General features: G+C 41.4%; 1 pseudogene; it reads left to right on the top strand.

Annotated features, from left to right (window-relative positions):
- Nucleotides 1-4474: 4474 nt before the first annotated feature.
- LOC121158860 lies at nt 4475-4581 on the top strand (annotated as a pseudogene).
- Nucleotides 4582-16325: the final 11744 nt, after the last annotated feature.

The raw sequence follows: 16325 nt of genomic DNA, 5'->3' as shown, positions 1-16325 counted from the left end.
GTGGAGCTATCATTAGAGGAAGTGCAGTCACTTCTTTGGGTTCTAGAAGACTTCTTGGAAAGTTGAAAAGGAGTAACAATCAGTTTAGGGTGGACTCATCTAGAGGAGGGATATTTGTGATAGTTTGGGAAAGACACACCAGTTATTCTGAGGAAGGTTAGTGAGCGGTTTTGAAAAACAAAAGTTATTAGTGCCCCTCCTCTGTGCTTTGTGAGGGTCTAAATGATCCCTTCCCCAGGTGCTGGAATTGCTGCTTTCTGCCCTTGTCAAAATCAGTCTGTCCCATTTCATCAGTTGTATCATCGTCTTTTCTCCAATCATCCAGTAATATTACTCAGATGTTTGGTGTTGTAGAGGTTATTCACTGTTATCTAAGAAGAGATCTACCATGTTGTCTAATTTAGATGGTGAAGGCCACGAGGCTGGATGTCTCAGGTGTCTTCTGTCCAACAGGCCCTCAAACCTCCAAAGGGTGAGGCCACAGTGTTCTACAGCAGAAACACTGGAGACAAACTAGTGGTGATGGATGTCCCTTAATTTGAGGGAAGTCACAGGCTTATGTAGGGGTAGGAGAAGTGGGCAAGCAGAAGGACAATCCTGACAGTACTTCCACCCAACAATGACATTGTGACAGGCTAGTAGATATGTCCATCTCTTTGAAGACTCTAATGAGGTTAAAGGTCATGAAGCACAGGAAGCACAGGAAGCTGTGTCTCATGACCAACTCCTTACCTGCTAAAAAAAACCAGGATGAATGTAACATCTGACTTCCTAGAGTTGTTTATCAAGGATGTCCTAGCACAGTTCATTAAAACGGCAAAGCAGAGAGACTGGGATGCAGTCCATCACTCTTGCTGCATGCCTGGTGAACAGGCCATGTTGGTGTCTTGGTTAGCCAAGACTCTTGGTATGCCTTGTGCCTATGGCCTTTCACATGGGCGAGGCAGGCAGAGATCCAGGGATGATTTCCCACATGGATTTGCTGCAGATTCAGTCAAGTGGTCATTATTTTTATGAATTCACACCGTAGCAGTCTAATAACAGAATGCAGATGTTTGAATCAGAGTTAAATTTGAGGGTCGTGGGTCACTTTGTAGCTAAACTATCTCTTTGGATCACAGACTTCACCAACTAGGTTTGTCTGAGATTGCCATTGGGAGGATGGAAAAAGCTGCAAGCTCATAAATGGTTGATTTCAAAAAAGCAACTATCCACCTTCCACCCATTCCATTATGATTATCATCTGGGAGGTGACCAAAAGTACATCTTTGGGATATGTATGTCAGGAAAAGTTAAGGGAGTCTGTATTCGCTTCCAGTGGCTGTAGTAACAAAATACCACAACCCAAGCGACCAAAAAAAAAAAAAAAAAACCATGAAAGTATATTAACTTATAATTCTGCAGGCCATGAATCAACATGTCATCAGGTCATGCTTTTTCTGAACACTTTAGGGGTAAAAAAGCTTTGCTTCCTCCAGTTTCTTTGGACTTCAGATGTGACTTAGTTTCTAACTGCCTACCTCTGCTCTCTACTTCTGTCTTCAAATGATATTCCTCCATGTGTGTTTTCCTTTTCTGTCTGTTATGTGAAAACTTACCATTAACTTTAGGCCCTACTTGGGTAATTCAAATGGTCTCATCTCAAGATGTCTAATTTAATTGCATCTTCAAAGACTTTTTCCAAATAAGGTAAAAAAAAATGCTGTATCTGGGTATTGGGACATATCTTTTTGCAAGCCATCATTTAAACCTGCTACAAAGGTATTCAGAAATCTCATTGAATCAATTCTTATGGGTTCTATTTCAGTGTTCAATAATATTAGATACCTGTGACTGGTATTTATATCAAGGATTTGGGATAACACTACTAACAATTTTTGAGTGGATTTGGATTAAAAAGTGCGTACTTATTAGACTAAAAATAGTGCAGAAAGTTAAACACATTATCCATATTAATTTGAAGGGATACAGTGATATGGATGGAGCCAGACTAAAACAGTAGCTATATAATTCAAAAATGTGTATAACACATGCATATTTATACTGGTGAAGATTCTATCCTTATAGACAAAATACCACTAATAAGCTCAATTGAGAGCTCAAAGATTCAGTCTAATACATTAACCATGAGTACATGGATGCTTAGCTCATAAAGTATGGCCAGGCACCTACATCATGAGACAAAAGGGTCTACTTACAGCAGGAGTCACAAATCTAGCACACAGTGGCATCCTTAAAGTCAGTTTACTGTAGGCTCACTCTGTGATGATGGATGTATTGCCATGTGTTGATAATGATGGATTTCAGGGGCAATGATAGCAATGTGGACTGAGGAAGCTCACTCAGCAGTTTTCAATTGATCTCATTAAGGAATAGGTTCTTAATATAAGACCTCTATATGAGTAGGCCAATTTCTGTTAACATAGTCCATGGCCCCAAGGAATAATATCTCTAACTTATCAGACTGGTTTTCCAAATGACAGGCCAAATAGCTAGGCCGCCTGCATCAGTCTCAAAGTAAAAATGTAAGAATTCATTAGGGAAAATAATGGACTGGAGCTATAAGGACGCCTTCAGTTCTGTTCACAGGACAATTTTACTCATTTTCTCTCTGCATAGCTGAGTAGCCACAGCATCCCAGACACATGACTGGTTTTCAGCTTTGGAAGCAGTCAGTGGACCAAGCTCAGGCATCTTTGGCATAAGTCAGTAGGTTTTTATTTATCTTTATTTCGGTAAAGGGACAGATAGTAACTTTTTTTGGTTTTTTGGTTTCCTTTTTTAAAGATTTATTTATTTATTGGAAAGTCAGATATACAGAGAGGAGGAGTGACAGAGAGGAAGATCTTCCATCCAATGATTTACTCCCCAAGTGAGCACAACAGCTGATGCTATGCCGATCCGAAGCCAGGAGCCAGGAACTTCTTCCGGGTCTCCCACGTGGGTGCAGGGTCCCAAAGGCTTTGGACCGTCCTCGACTGCTTTCCCAGGCAACAAACAGGGAGCTGGAAGGGAAGTGGAGCTGTTGGGATTAGAACTGGCACCCATATGGGATCCCGGGGCGTTCAAGGCGGGGACTTTAGCTGCTAGGCCACGCCGCCGGGTCCCAGATAGTAACTTTGTAACACTGCTTATTTTACTGCAACTATAGCTTTGAGATTTTTGACAAGTATATTTGCTTTCAATTTTGGCCTTCTACAAGAGGATGGACAATATAGTCAAGTTATTTACATGATATAACAAAGGTAGCTGTTATCTAATTTTCAATAGGAATCCTAATTTCTATCTGAAACTAATTTTCCAGGTTCACTTTCTGAGCCTTCATGATTATCACCTATAATGTGCCTCTTACAATTTAGACTTTTTCTAATCTTCTTGAAATTCCTCCAATGTCTTCCTATTAATAAATCCCGAAGCTGCTTAAACATTTCAAGACTTCTGGCATCAGCAATCAGCATACTCTTTCATCTCATGATGGCCTCAAATATATCAGGATCTCAAATCTCAGAGACCACAACCCCTGAGCATACTGTCTGGCATCGTTATTTTGGTGACTCCTGTGGAAAGAAGTCAACAGTATCTCAGAGTACTGATATTGATGTGTGTGACACAGCCACTGCCACTACTCAAAACTCCTGTGTATAATGAGCTGGACCCGTTGGGTGAAATAGAGTTCTGAACCCAGGATAGGAAAGACCTATGCCCATAATTAGCAGGAGTGAACTACGTAAGATGTCATGAATCTGTACTCTTCAACACTACAACAACCATTAGATGAAGGGTCAGAAAATCTCTGAGTTGGCTTAGGGTCATGTGCTGGAAGTCATGCTTCCCCTGCTCCTTGCAAAATTCACCTTAATACCTCAACAGATAGTGAGTAGGACCTTGCATTTTGTCACGATTTTTTTTTTAAATTTTTTTATTGCAAAGTCAGATATACAGAGAGGAGGAAAGATAGAGAGGTAAATCTTCCATCCGCTGATTCACTCCACAAGAGACCACAATGGCCGGAGCTGAGCCGATCTGAAGCCATGAACCAGGAACTTCCTCCAGGTCTGCCACACGGGTGCAGGGTCCCAAGTCCTTGGCTGTCCTCTCAGGCTACAAGCAGGGAACTGAATGGGAAGTGGTACCTTTGGGATTAGAACTGTGACCATATGGGATCCTAGTGCGTTCAAGGCGAGGACTTTAACTGCTAGGCCACTGCTCAGGGCCCTGTCATGAATTTCCCAGGATCCCCTTCAGGCAGTCATGATAATACCACAGGATCATTGGCTTCTGATGTGCTAAGTAACAAGATATCTTCTCTATAGTGATGGTTTGGGCCACCACAAAATAGAGGCATTTATGCTCACTAGCAGCAAGTGTCAATATAGCTTAATTATGTTTTTTTAAAGCCTCTTCCTGAATAGTAGAAAGCCTTCTGCAACCTATTGGTTGGGTAAGTACAAGATTAAAAACCAATTCATTTGGCGCTGGATGAAAATCGCCCTGGATGAGATTCAGCGCCTAGAGCCACCAGGAGCCTCAGCTCATCTCCCACTGCCTGTGTGGAAAGGTGAGACCCAGGCCCCGACAGGCCCAAAACAGGAAACGACTCATGCCTGGATTGCACACAGCCGCTAGCATGCGCGCGTCCAGAGCCGGTATCGGGCCTGCCGCAGTGCCGGGGACTACCCACGGAGCTTTGTGTAGCGGGTCTGACTGTTTCACTGCTCGCCTGCAGGCTTGAGCTGGGGGCAGGACTGGGAGGGGGTGGAGCTTGAACCTGGGCAAGTAGTCTTCCAACCACTGAACCGGGACAAGTAGCTTCCCATGCTTGGATCGCAGGCGGCCTCTACCATGCGTGCGTCTGGAGCCGGTATCGGGCTTGCCGGAGCACCATGTGGCGGTAGGCTCCGCCTGCTGGCCACCCGGCCAGGGAGCTCTGGGATTTGATTTCTATGATCACTGCTTAGGAAGCTCCATGATGAACCCTCACAGCTTTGGGTACATGAATCAACCCTAAAGATTCCCAATGATGTAAATCTCCCCCAATGGATCTCTACCAACTAATTTGGTCTCAACCCTGTGTTTTTAAAATTGTATAACCAAATATATTTTTAATACCTTTTACTACTCAGAAATTAGGCGGGAGAGCAAAGAAACCTTCCATCTCCTGTGAACGTGTGAGGAAGCCGTGTAGTGTAACCTCTCAGGCACATAACAGGTAACTTGTAGACAATAGATTCAAGACAACATTAGACAACAGTAAAACTACAAAGACATATAGGGGGAATCAAGAGCGACCCTGACAACCTATTAACAGGAGGTCAGGTGCACAGAGCAGTGGGGGACCACAGAGTGGAGCAGGTGCACAGGAGGAGGCTTATATCCCAAACCTGGAGTCTCCCTGATCCCCACCAAGGGCTATCAGTACAAGCGCCAAGGACCACATCCCAACTGCCAAAGAGACCACGGGGGACTGGAATGCCTTCGGAGGCCGAGAACTCAGAGGACATCCCCCGTCCCCGCCTTTGGACCTACCACACGGGATGGAAGAAGCTGAATCCTTCATCATAGGATCCAAGGCCATCAGAACAATAACCAGGAAATCTGAGCAGTCTTCAGAAACAGAAGAACAGTGAACTCCCTTTGGGATTAAGGAGAAGAACTATCTCTGGTTCTTACTTGGCTCCAACTTTGGGTCCCCACCTTCTCTGCAATGACCACGAGGAACGCTCCAGAGCAAGCCCCCAACACACACACACTCTCTCTCTCTCTCTCTCTCTCTCTCTCTCTCTCTCTCTCTCACACACACAAATTGGAATGGATAGGCAGAGAACAACAAGGAAGGCTTGGTCAGCATGGACTCACACACACCTTACTAGGTAGGACACGGGGATTAAGTACTCCTCACCAAGGTATGGAAGATTTCTCTACACACCCTTCCTAACACTGTTTCTCACCTCAACTGTTGAAATGTCATTGAAATAGTCATAGGAAGTTGTTAAGACCATGCATCCAATTCTGACAAATTGGTTGATCAATATTTTGTCAATTTATCCCTTAATGTTATATATTGTTGCTGATGTTATGTTGGGGCTTTTAATTGACCGGGATTCTACTCTGTTGGCTCAGCCTTCGGACCGGGGAGGGTCTCCCCAAGAAGCCGATGAACTTGACCAGACAATGAGATGCTGGACTCTGTGCTTGGTGTATGCTTGCAATGAAGGAATCTCAACTAAACCTGTGGTTGCGCAGCCGGGGGGCGGGGGGGGGGAGGAACCCACCATGGGGGGAGGGTTGGGAGAGGGGTGGGGGGAAGCCCAGTGCCTATATTGAACTGTGTCACATAATACAATAAATATTTAAAAAAAAAAAAGCATAGCTGGCTCCTGGCTTTAGGTAGGCACAAAGGTGGCCTTTACAGCCATTTGTGGAGTTAACCAATGAATGGAACATATCTCTCTCTTCTCTAACCGTATCTTTCAAATAAAATAAATAAATCTAAAAAAAAACAATTCATACTACAGATTTATATATGTAAGCACTAGGAGCAATTTACTGAATTAGTCCAGAAAGCCGATCCATAGGTCGTATTACCTTCCCTTCATTGCTTCGTATTCTGCTCAGAGACTGTCATTTGGTAATTCATAGATATGATAACTATATTCAGTAGAATGCAAAAATTTGAGAATTCCAATTTTGTAGTAGAATCTGATGAGAGTGTATGACCTTTATATACCCTTTGGAACTAGCAAAACTTGCTCCAGTCCTAATATTCTTTCCAAGTCACTGTCAAGGGAGACAGAGTTCTAATATGAAATGTAGAATAAATGAGGAATGTGTGTATGCAGATCCAAAAAGGGACTTTACACAGTGATAAAGATTGTGTTTACTTTTGGTTTCAACTCACTTATTTAGTACAAATAAATGAAACTGCAATGCCGTTAATCTGGCTAAAGATCTGTGCCTATATTTTAGGTCATTTGTTTCAGTGTCAGGAGACTCATTGCTTTAGTTAGTATGTTGATGAGATTTTTTGTGGATTAATTTTGCATAGGGTGTAAAGTATGAACCCTGTTTCACTCTCCTGCAAGCAAAGAACATTGAATCTCAACACTGTTTCCCAACACCATTTGTTGAAAAGACTGTTATTTCTCCAGGAGATTATTTTAGCTGATTTGTCAAAGATTAGTTGGTTGCACATACATAGGTTAATTTCTGGCTATTGAATCTGTTCCATTGGCTTCCATGCCTATTAATGTACCAATATTAGACTATTTTGATTATAACTGCCCTGTAGTATATCTTGACATCTGTGCTGTGATACTTGTAGGTTTGTTTTAATCGTTTAAAGATTGCTTTAGCTATTTGGGAATGCTTGTGTTTCTATACGAGTTTCAGTCTTGTCTTTTTCTAAGTGTCTGAATGTCCTTGATAGTTTTATTGGGATCACAATGTGTCCATAAACTACTTTGGGTAATATGGACATTTTGATGATATTAATTCTTCCTGTTCATGAGCTTGGAAGATTTTTCCATTTTTAGCTTGTCTTCTATTTATTTTTCTAATGCTTTATAATTTATGTTGCAGGAATCTTTTACATCTTTGGTTAAATTTATCTCAATAGCTATTGTAACTGTTCTGACAAGTTCTTTCCCAACCTTGACATCAATGTATACAAATACTACTGGCTTGTATGCATATATACTATATCTTGCAATTTGCCCAAATTCTTATAGGCACTATGAGTGCCTATAGTCTCTGAGTGGAGTTGTTAAAATTCCTCTGTATATAACATCATGTCATCTGCAAATTATTGAATTTGACTTCCTCCTTTCCAATTTGTATCTCTCTTTTAATTTTTTTTTCATTACGTTTACAAAGTTGATTAAGTGGGAAGGGTAAAGGATTAGCAGAAAGTGGGTGATACCATTGCGTCCATATTTCTTCTTCCTGTATCTGGGGGATGAGGGAAGATAACAGGAGAAGCCATGCCCAGCCTCACAACTGCCTCAGGACCTGGAAATAGGGACCTGACGTCATCCCAGGGTTCCTGCTGTAGAGAATGTTCTGAAGGTTCTGTTCAAGCAGTTTCAATAATTCTGAAATACTGTCGATCTCACAAATCCCTGGATGAAGTAACACTTCCAAGGTCTATTGGCTGACTTAGTCCACCTTAAGAGTCCCCATTCATCTAGGTATTTGCTGTCAAGCTTTGCTGGAGTAATTGACCAATTTATTTTGCCTGCCTTCCTTTTCTATGGTACCAGCTGACCTCCACAGAAACCAATAGACTGCCAAATCCATGTGCACCTTCGTATGCTGCCAACCACACCACCTTCAGCAACTGAGGCCCCATTCGGACACATGCACTCTACTGTCAAATCGCAGGTCCTGGCCCTCTCCCCATGTTTGGAGTTCAGAGTCCAGTAGTTCAGCTGAGGGGACCATCAGACAAATCTTGTCTAAGGTGATACCAGACCTGGCTCTTATGTGCACCTGCCAACATGGGGTGCAGTTCATTCTGTCACCCACATCAGCCTACACACACACTGATAGTTGCAATTGTCAGGTCAAATCTAGTTCCAGCCCTGTCTGCTATCCAAACCATTGGGTGCTATGGCCAAGCCCAACCCTGTCCACTACACACTTGTCCCTCATAAACACCATAAGGAGCTACAGCCAAGTCAGCATGACCCCCAATAATCCCCACTGGGCTAGACCCCAGCCCTGGTTCCCATGACTGCCAGCATGTGCGGCAGACTAGTCTGGCCTGTCCCACACCCCACTCAGGTCTCACACACATCATTGGGCATTGAAGTCTAACACTACCCATCTGACAGCATCCTCCAGCCCTCACTCATGCGAAGCGGGTATCACCTCCTATCTAGCCAGACCTGTCCCCAGTCATGGTTCTCATGCTTAAAGTGGGAGCTGCAGCCCCATTTTTCTAATGGGAACTATTCCCTATTCCAGATCCTGCACTTTCCAAGTGAGTCTGCAGTCTAACTTTACAGGCTTGCCCCTCATCCTGGCACTTGCCAGCTGATGCTGTGGCAAAGCCTGACCTGTTTGCCTTTACTCTGGCTCATGGCTGCACCAGTGGATACAGTCAGTTAGCCCAGCCTTGCTCTCCTCCAAATCCAGCTCACATGTATGACAACAGGTGTTGTAGTACTGCCTGACCTGGTCTGCCCCCAGTTCCAGCTCTCACACTCACCAGCAGGAACAGTGGCCTAACACTCCACAGCTCCCCTGCCACCCCACCTTCCCCACCAGGTCTCACGTTTGCCGGTACCTGCTGCAGCCCAATCTGGTATGGCCAATCTCACCTCAGCATACGTTAGCAGGTGCTGTAGCCTGGCCAGGCCTGGTCTGCCTGCAATTCTAGTTCTCACTGGTGAGTGCTGCAACCCAACCTGGCCCAGTCAGCCCCCCTTCCAGCCACAATGTGGACTGGTTGGTGCTGTGGCCCAACCTGGTCTATTTTGCACCCTGTCCTGGTTCTCATATCTGCCAATGGATGTTATGAACTCTCCCAGTCTGTCCTGCCCGCAGACCTGACCCACATGTAGATCAACAGGTACTGAAATCCGGCCTGGTCTGGGCTGCTCCTTGCTTTGATTCTCATGCTCACCTGCAGGGACTGCATCATGACAAAGGAGTTCCCCAACCTCCTCTATCAGGTTTCTTCTCAGTGGCAGATTTCTCATATGGGTGGGTCCTTAGCCCAGGCTGACTTAACTTACCTCTTGTCCTGACAGAAACAGTGGCCTTGCTCCCCAGATCCACACCCATTCTGGCTCTTACTATTGAGTGCTACAGTCCAGCCACACCTGGTCCATGCCCTGATGTAGTGCTTGCATGGTTCAGTGGGAGCCAAGCCACAGCTCAGCCCATTTAACACACACACTGGCTCTCAGAAACACCAGTGGGTGCTGGAGTCTAGCCCAGTGTGGTACACCCCAGACCCAGTCCACACATATGCCAAGGAACACTGTAGCAATGTCCAGCCCAAGTCAATGCCTCTATTCTGACTCTTGCACTCACCAGTAGGAATCACAACCCTGATGGGGCATTCCCTTAGCTCCCTAACTAGGACTCTTCCCATCCAAAGATCTTGCGTATGCCAGTTGCTCTGACCCAACTCAGTATAGTACTTCCCTCATCTTAGCCTTTGTCATTGGATGCTGCAGCCTGGCCTGGCTCCACTTGCCCCCAGTCCCAACTCTCACTGGCAGGTGCTGCAGCTTAGCCCTGCCCAGTCTTCTCCAATCCCTGACTCTTGCAAAATGGTGGTTGTGGTAGCCTAGCCCAGCATGACCTGTACTCTAGCTAGCTTTGATCCTGCACTTACCAGTGAGTTAAAGTTGGCTTAGCCCTGTTAAATCTACCCCTCTCCAGAACCAACCCACACACTTGCCAATGGGTGGAGATACCCTACTGAGCTTGACCATCACCCAAGTCTGAATCACATGCTCACTAGTGGGAGCTATAGCTCACACAGGGAGTTTCCCAACTTCCTCCACCAGCCCCACTTCCAGACTCAGATCTCATAGCCCACTTCATGCCAGAGGATGCTAGGCCTTTGTCCAGTATAATCTGCCCCCTTTATCTCTGCCTAAACATGAGTTGGTGGATTTTGTGGCCTTCTTACTTACCTGAAAGTACAATGGCCTTGTCAACAGGAATCCCTCAGCAATAAATCCTGACGTGGACATGAGTCCTCAGGTCTCTGTACATCCCTCCTGTGCCATCCTCCAAGCTCCCAGAGTGTGCAAAAAGTGGCCCAAGGGATTCACCCGGTGCCATTGATGCCCAGGTTGCTCAAGGTCTCCCCCAGGGGGTTAAGCCACCCTACTGCCCACACTCGTTTTGGTAGGATCTTAATTTTATTATTATTATATTTTTTTAGTTCCATCATGTCATCTGCAAATTATTGAATTTGATTTCCTCCTTTCCGATTTGTATCTCTTTGATTTTCTTGTCTTTAGGCATGGCAAAATCTTTCCGAATTATGTTGAGCAGCAATTGTGAGAGTGGGCATCCTTGTCTATTTCCAGATCTTAGTTGAAATGCTTCCAGCTCTTCCCCATTCAATATGTTGGTGGTGGCTATGGGTTTGTCCTAAATTTCCTTAACTTGTTTAGGTATGTTTCTTTTATATCCAATTTGCTTAAAGTTTTAATCATGAAAGGATGTTGTGTTTTCTGAAGTATTTTCTCTGCACCTGATTATTAAGATAATCATAAGGTTTTATTTTTCAGTTAGTGTCATGTATTGATTTGCATATATTGAACCATTCCTGCTTCCACAGGACAAATTCCCCCTTGGTCACAGCGGAAGACCTTTTTGATACATTGTTTTATTCAATCAGAAACATTTTGTTGATTTTTGCATGCATGTTCATCAGAAATATTGGTATGTGGTTCTCTTTCTTTTTTTTTTTATTGTTGCTTACATTGTATTATGTAGTACAGTTTTATAGGCGCTGGGGATTCCCCCCCACCCCTCCCATACCCCTCCCCCCATGGTGGATTCCTCCACCTTGTTGCATAACCATAGTTCAAGTTCAGTTGAGATTCATTGCTTGCAAACACATGCCTAGCATAAAGTTCAGCGTCTTATTGTCCAGATAAGTTCAGTGGCCTCTTGGGGAGACCTTCTATGGTCTGAAGATAGGTCTAACAGAGTAAAGATCCGGTCAGTTAAAAGCCCCAACAAGGCCTCAGTATCAATATACAACATTATGGAATTAATTGACATAGTATTGGGTAAACAATATGTTAAAAATAATGCAAGTTCCATTCTTCGAAACATCTGGGTTGAGACAGTATCAATGACATGTTCAAAAAATAACAAACAACCAAACAAAAAATTATAGGTTAAATCAAGGCAAACATGTGGTATCTAATCTTTTGGGATTCGCTCTTTTCCCTTAGCATTATAGTTTCCAGTTGTGCCCATTTAGCCACAAAGAACTGCATTTTGTTTTTTTTAATAGCTGAGTAGTATTCCATGGAGTAGATGAACCAAAGCTTTCTTATCCAATCTTCTGCTGATGGGCATTTCGGTTGCTTCCATGTTTTTGCAATTACTGATTGTGCTGCAATGAACATAGGGATGCATGTTGGTTTGTCGTAAAACAGGTGTTTTGGATATATTCCTAGGAGTGCTATTGCTGGGTCATATGGTATGCAGATTTTGAGTTGTTTGAGTGTTCTCCAGACTGATTTCCATAAAGACTGTACCAATTTGCAGCTCCACCAGCAGTGGAGTAGGGTTCCCTTTTCCTCGCATCCTCGCCAGCAAGCGTCGTTGGTGTTCTTGTTTATGTGGGCCAATCTTACTGGTGTTAGGTGGTACCTCATCGATGTTTTAATTTGGATTTCCCTTATTGCTAGGGAGCTGGAACACTTTATTCTCCTTTTCTAGTTTTCAGATTAAGTTGGTGCTGACCTCATAGAAGGAGTTTAATAAGAATTCACCCTTTTCAACTGTTTTGAATAATTTCAAGTAATTTGAATGAGTTCTTCCTTAAAAGCTGGGTAGAAATGAAGTCATATTGCTCTGGATTTTTCTTTGTTGGCAAAACCTTTATTATTGATTCAAAATCCAATTTGTTTATTTGGTCTATTTAGGTTTTGATGTCATCATGACTCAGTCTATCCATTTCTTGTAGATGCTGATTTAATGGTATACAGCTGTCTATAGTAATTCCGAGTGCTTCTTCTTTCCCTTGTGTTATCCATTGTAATATGATTTTTACCTCTCTGATTTTATTGAGTCTTATCACTTTCCTTGATTAGTTGAATCAATCTTTCATTAATTTTGCTTTTTTAAAGCGTGTTATTTCACTGATCTTTTATATCTTTTTAAATTCAATTTTGTTTATTCTTTAATTTGTATCAGTTATTTTTTCCTACTAATTTTGGCTTTGGTTTGATTTTGCTTTTCTAGGTCCTGAGATGTTGTTAGGTTGTTTATTTGCTGCGATTTAAATTTCTGTATACTGTCACTAATTGATATAAGCTTTCCGCTTAACACTAATTTTGATGTATCCCATAAGTCTTAGTATGTTGTTTCCTCAAATCTTTCTTTGTTTCTGGGATATTTTTCTTTTACTTTCCTTTTGTTTTCTTCCATGTTCCACTGTTCATTCAGCAGCATATTATTCAATCTCCATTCATTGTATATTTTCTAGAGTTTCTTATCCTGTTAATTTTTAGCTTCATTCCATGGTGGTCAGAAAAGATGGATGGTATAATTTCAACATCATAAAGAATTTTTGAGGTTTGTTTTATGCCTTAACATTTTTTTCTATCATAGAGAAAGTTTCCAGCACTGATTAAAAGAATGTGTACTCTTTAGCTGTGAAATGAAATGTTCTGTAAATATCAGTTAGATGCATTTTGTCTGTACTATAGGTTAGCTCTCTTGTTTCCTTGTTTACATTGTGTATATTTGGTATGTACATTGATAGAAGTGGTGTTTTTGAATCCCCTTTGTTATTCTATTGTCTCTGTCTTCCTTTAGATACAACAATATTTATTATAAATAACCTGGTACCCTAGTATTGAGTGTATTTATATTAACTGTAAACAGATGTTACTATTGAATTGATTACTTACCTTAAATTGACCATTAAATAATGTCCTTTTTGCCTCTTATAACAATTTTTTGTAAAGTCAGTTTTGTCTGAGATTAGTATGACTACTTTTGCTGATTTTTTATTTCTCTTTGTGTGAAATACCTTTTTCTATCCTTTCCCTTTCAGTCTGTGCATTTTTGTTGAAAAGCTGTATTTCTTGTGAGCAAGAAATACTTTTCAGTCAGTTCTGTCAGTTTCGTGAGTATATTTTAAATGGAGAATTTAATCTATTTACATTTAGATCATTATTAATTGTGAATTAGGTTTCTTTTGTGCGTTTTGGGATCTTGTGTTTAACTTTTGAAAATTTGGCTTTCAAGTGTCATGATACATATCTTTCCTGATTGTGTTTTTTGAATTTCTGTGTGCTTTCTGGATTTAGACTCACATTTCTCCAAAATAAAGGACACTTTTTACTAATGTTTCAATGAATAAATCTACTAAGTCATTCTGCTTTCTATTCCATCCAGAATATAAATTTGGTCTCTCAACAGTATCCCACAGATCTTAGTATTTCTCTGATTTTCTGATTTTTTTTTCTCTTACATTTTCTGACTGAAATAATTTCAAAAAATTCTATTCTCAATTAAATATTGTTTCTTCTTCCTCATCACAGTGTCTGTTGGTTACTGTGCTTTCCACTGTGCTTTCCATTTGACATACTGACTTCATAATTTATAACATTTTAGCTTGGCTTTTCTTTAATATTTCTGTATCCAGCAGTAGTTTCTTGTCCATGCATGCCCAAATTGCTTTAACTCATATCATTTCTTCCCTATATTTTTGAATATTCTTGCAATCATTCCTATTCCTATTCCCAAATTCATAACGTATTCATAACATATTAATAAACCCAGAGAATTTTTTGTTTATTTTGTTGTGGAGCTAACATGTTACCTTTTGTCTCTTCTGATAGTATTACTAAAAATTTCTTTTCAATAAAATGGCTTACACATTTCTTTAACCCTTTCTTTCCTGCAAGTTAATACCAAAAGAAAGAATATGATTGCCTGTTAAATTCTAGGCTTGTTTATAAAATGCAGAACAGAACTGAGTAATTATGGGGATAATTGAATCTCTGAGCCTTTCTTTTTATGCAGAGTCCAAATAATTGATGCAAGGATGAATAATCCAGATTCATTATCTCATCTTTGGACTTTGCTTTAGTAACTGCGGATTAAAATTCAACCAACATTTATTCAACAGCTGCTGATTCCAAGCTTTTCTGTATTCTGTCCCAGTTAATCTTCCTAACACCTCTGCAGAGCGATTGTCATTCATTGCACCTTACAGATGAGGCAACTTGGGGTCAGAGGTTTAAAACTTGCTGTTGGATTTGCCCCAAACCCTGTGTTGAAGTCTAGCAGTGTTTCCTTTAAACCAGATACATAAATAAACGGAAAATGAATAGAGATCATGGGTGTGAAAGCCGCAAACTTCAAGTAAACATCACCAACCCAGAAAGGAATATGCTGCTCTGCATGTATGCCTGGACTTGCCTTGAGTGTCACCAAGGAGACTGTAATCAACTCTTTTCAGAGCAGGGTGAGAGAGAGTTTATGGCAAAATCACTGGTTTTTTTTTTTCATCATTTACCTGTCATTCTCTCCAAATGATTTACTTTTCTTACCCCATGTTTGAGAAATAGAGGATATATAATGACACCAAATGCTTACATAGTGAGTTATGATTCACCTAAGAAGAAGCTTGTCTGGAAGCCTGCATTTCTCTTTGTCAATGTTACAAACATTGCCTCTTACATTTAGAAGATCAAATCTCTGAAAGGGAACAAACAACAATTTAAAATTCCATTGCCTAAAGAAAAAATATATTCAAACAGATAATTCCTCTGGCATTTACTGTCTCTTATTCACAGAGAAAAGAGTGAATATGATGGAAGATATATGAGAAAAATGAAAGGAGCAGGAGGTGGAGTGAGCCCGAACAGAATGGCTGTTGTCTAGAAAAGAGCAGATGGCTCTCGGTTGGTAAGAATACCAATCACATTCCAGTGGTGTGTGACTTGGTAGAAACAAAATAAATGACATATTGGTCCAGAGAAAGCTGTTACAAGTCTAATCTGGATAAAGAGCTAAAGAATGTGTTCAAGGGAAACACCCCTTGTCATTTACAGTTTCCCCTTGGTTCAGCTTTGTACCTCTCACCTGCAGCCTCCTTTGCACAATTCAACAATGAAATGAGTTTCTTGCTACGTCTTCCTTCAGCAACCACCCAAAAGTGATCTCAGAAGGCGCACAGCAAAACCCACCTGTGTCATAAAAGAAAAAGCCCAAAACATTTTTGTCAGGTTCCTGATATTTTTCCTTCTTTTTTTTTTAATCTTACCTTCCTCCTTTCCTTTCTCAGTTAATGAACAGCATGGCTTTTCTTGAGAGTAATCTTAAGTAAAACCTAAGCTTTCATGTTTTTGCGCCATGAAGTCACTAGAGCAAAAGTCTTATAAAGAAGAATCAAATTGGTGCTTCAGGTAAAGGCATTTCTCCATGCATATTCATTCATTTCACAGTTGTTGCTAGTGCCTACGCATTCTCAGATGCTGCACGATGCTGGAGATTTAGAGAAATGCTATGACTTGACTTTCAACCTAGAGCAAAGACTATGCAATGCATTTCGGTTGGATATCCCACAGTGTAGAAGAACGCATGAACAAAAGCTGTAAAGTTGC

This window comes from Ochotona curzoniae, unplaced genomic scaffold (genome assembly GCF_017591425.1).
Source record: "Ochotona curzoniae isolate NIBS_2020 unplaced genomic scaffold, NIBS_Ocur_1.0 contig_3819, whole genome shotgun sequence".
NCBI classification, from domain to species: domain Eukaryota; kingdom Metazoa; phylum Chordata; class Mammalia; order Lagomorpha; family Ochotonidae; genus Ochotona; species Ochotona curzoniae.
This window is presented reverse-complemented; position numbering and strand designations above follow the sequence as displayed.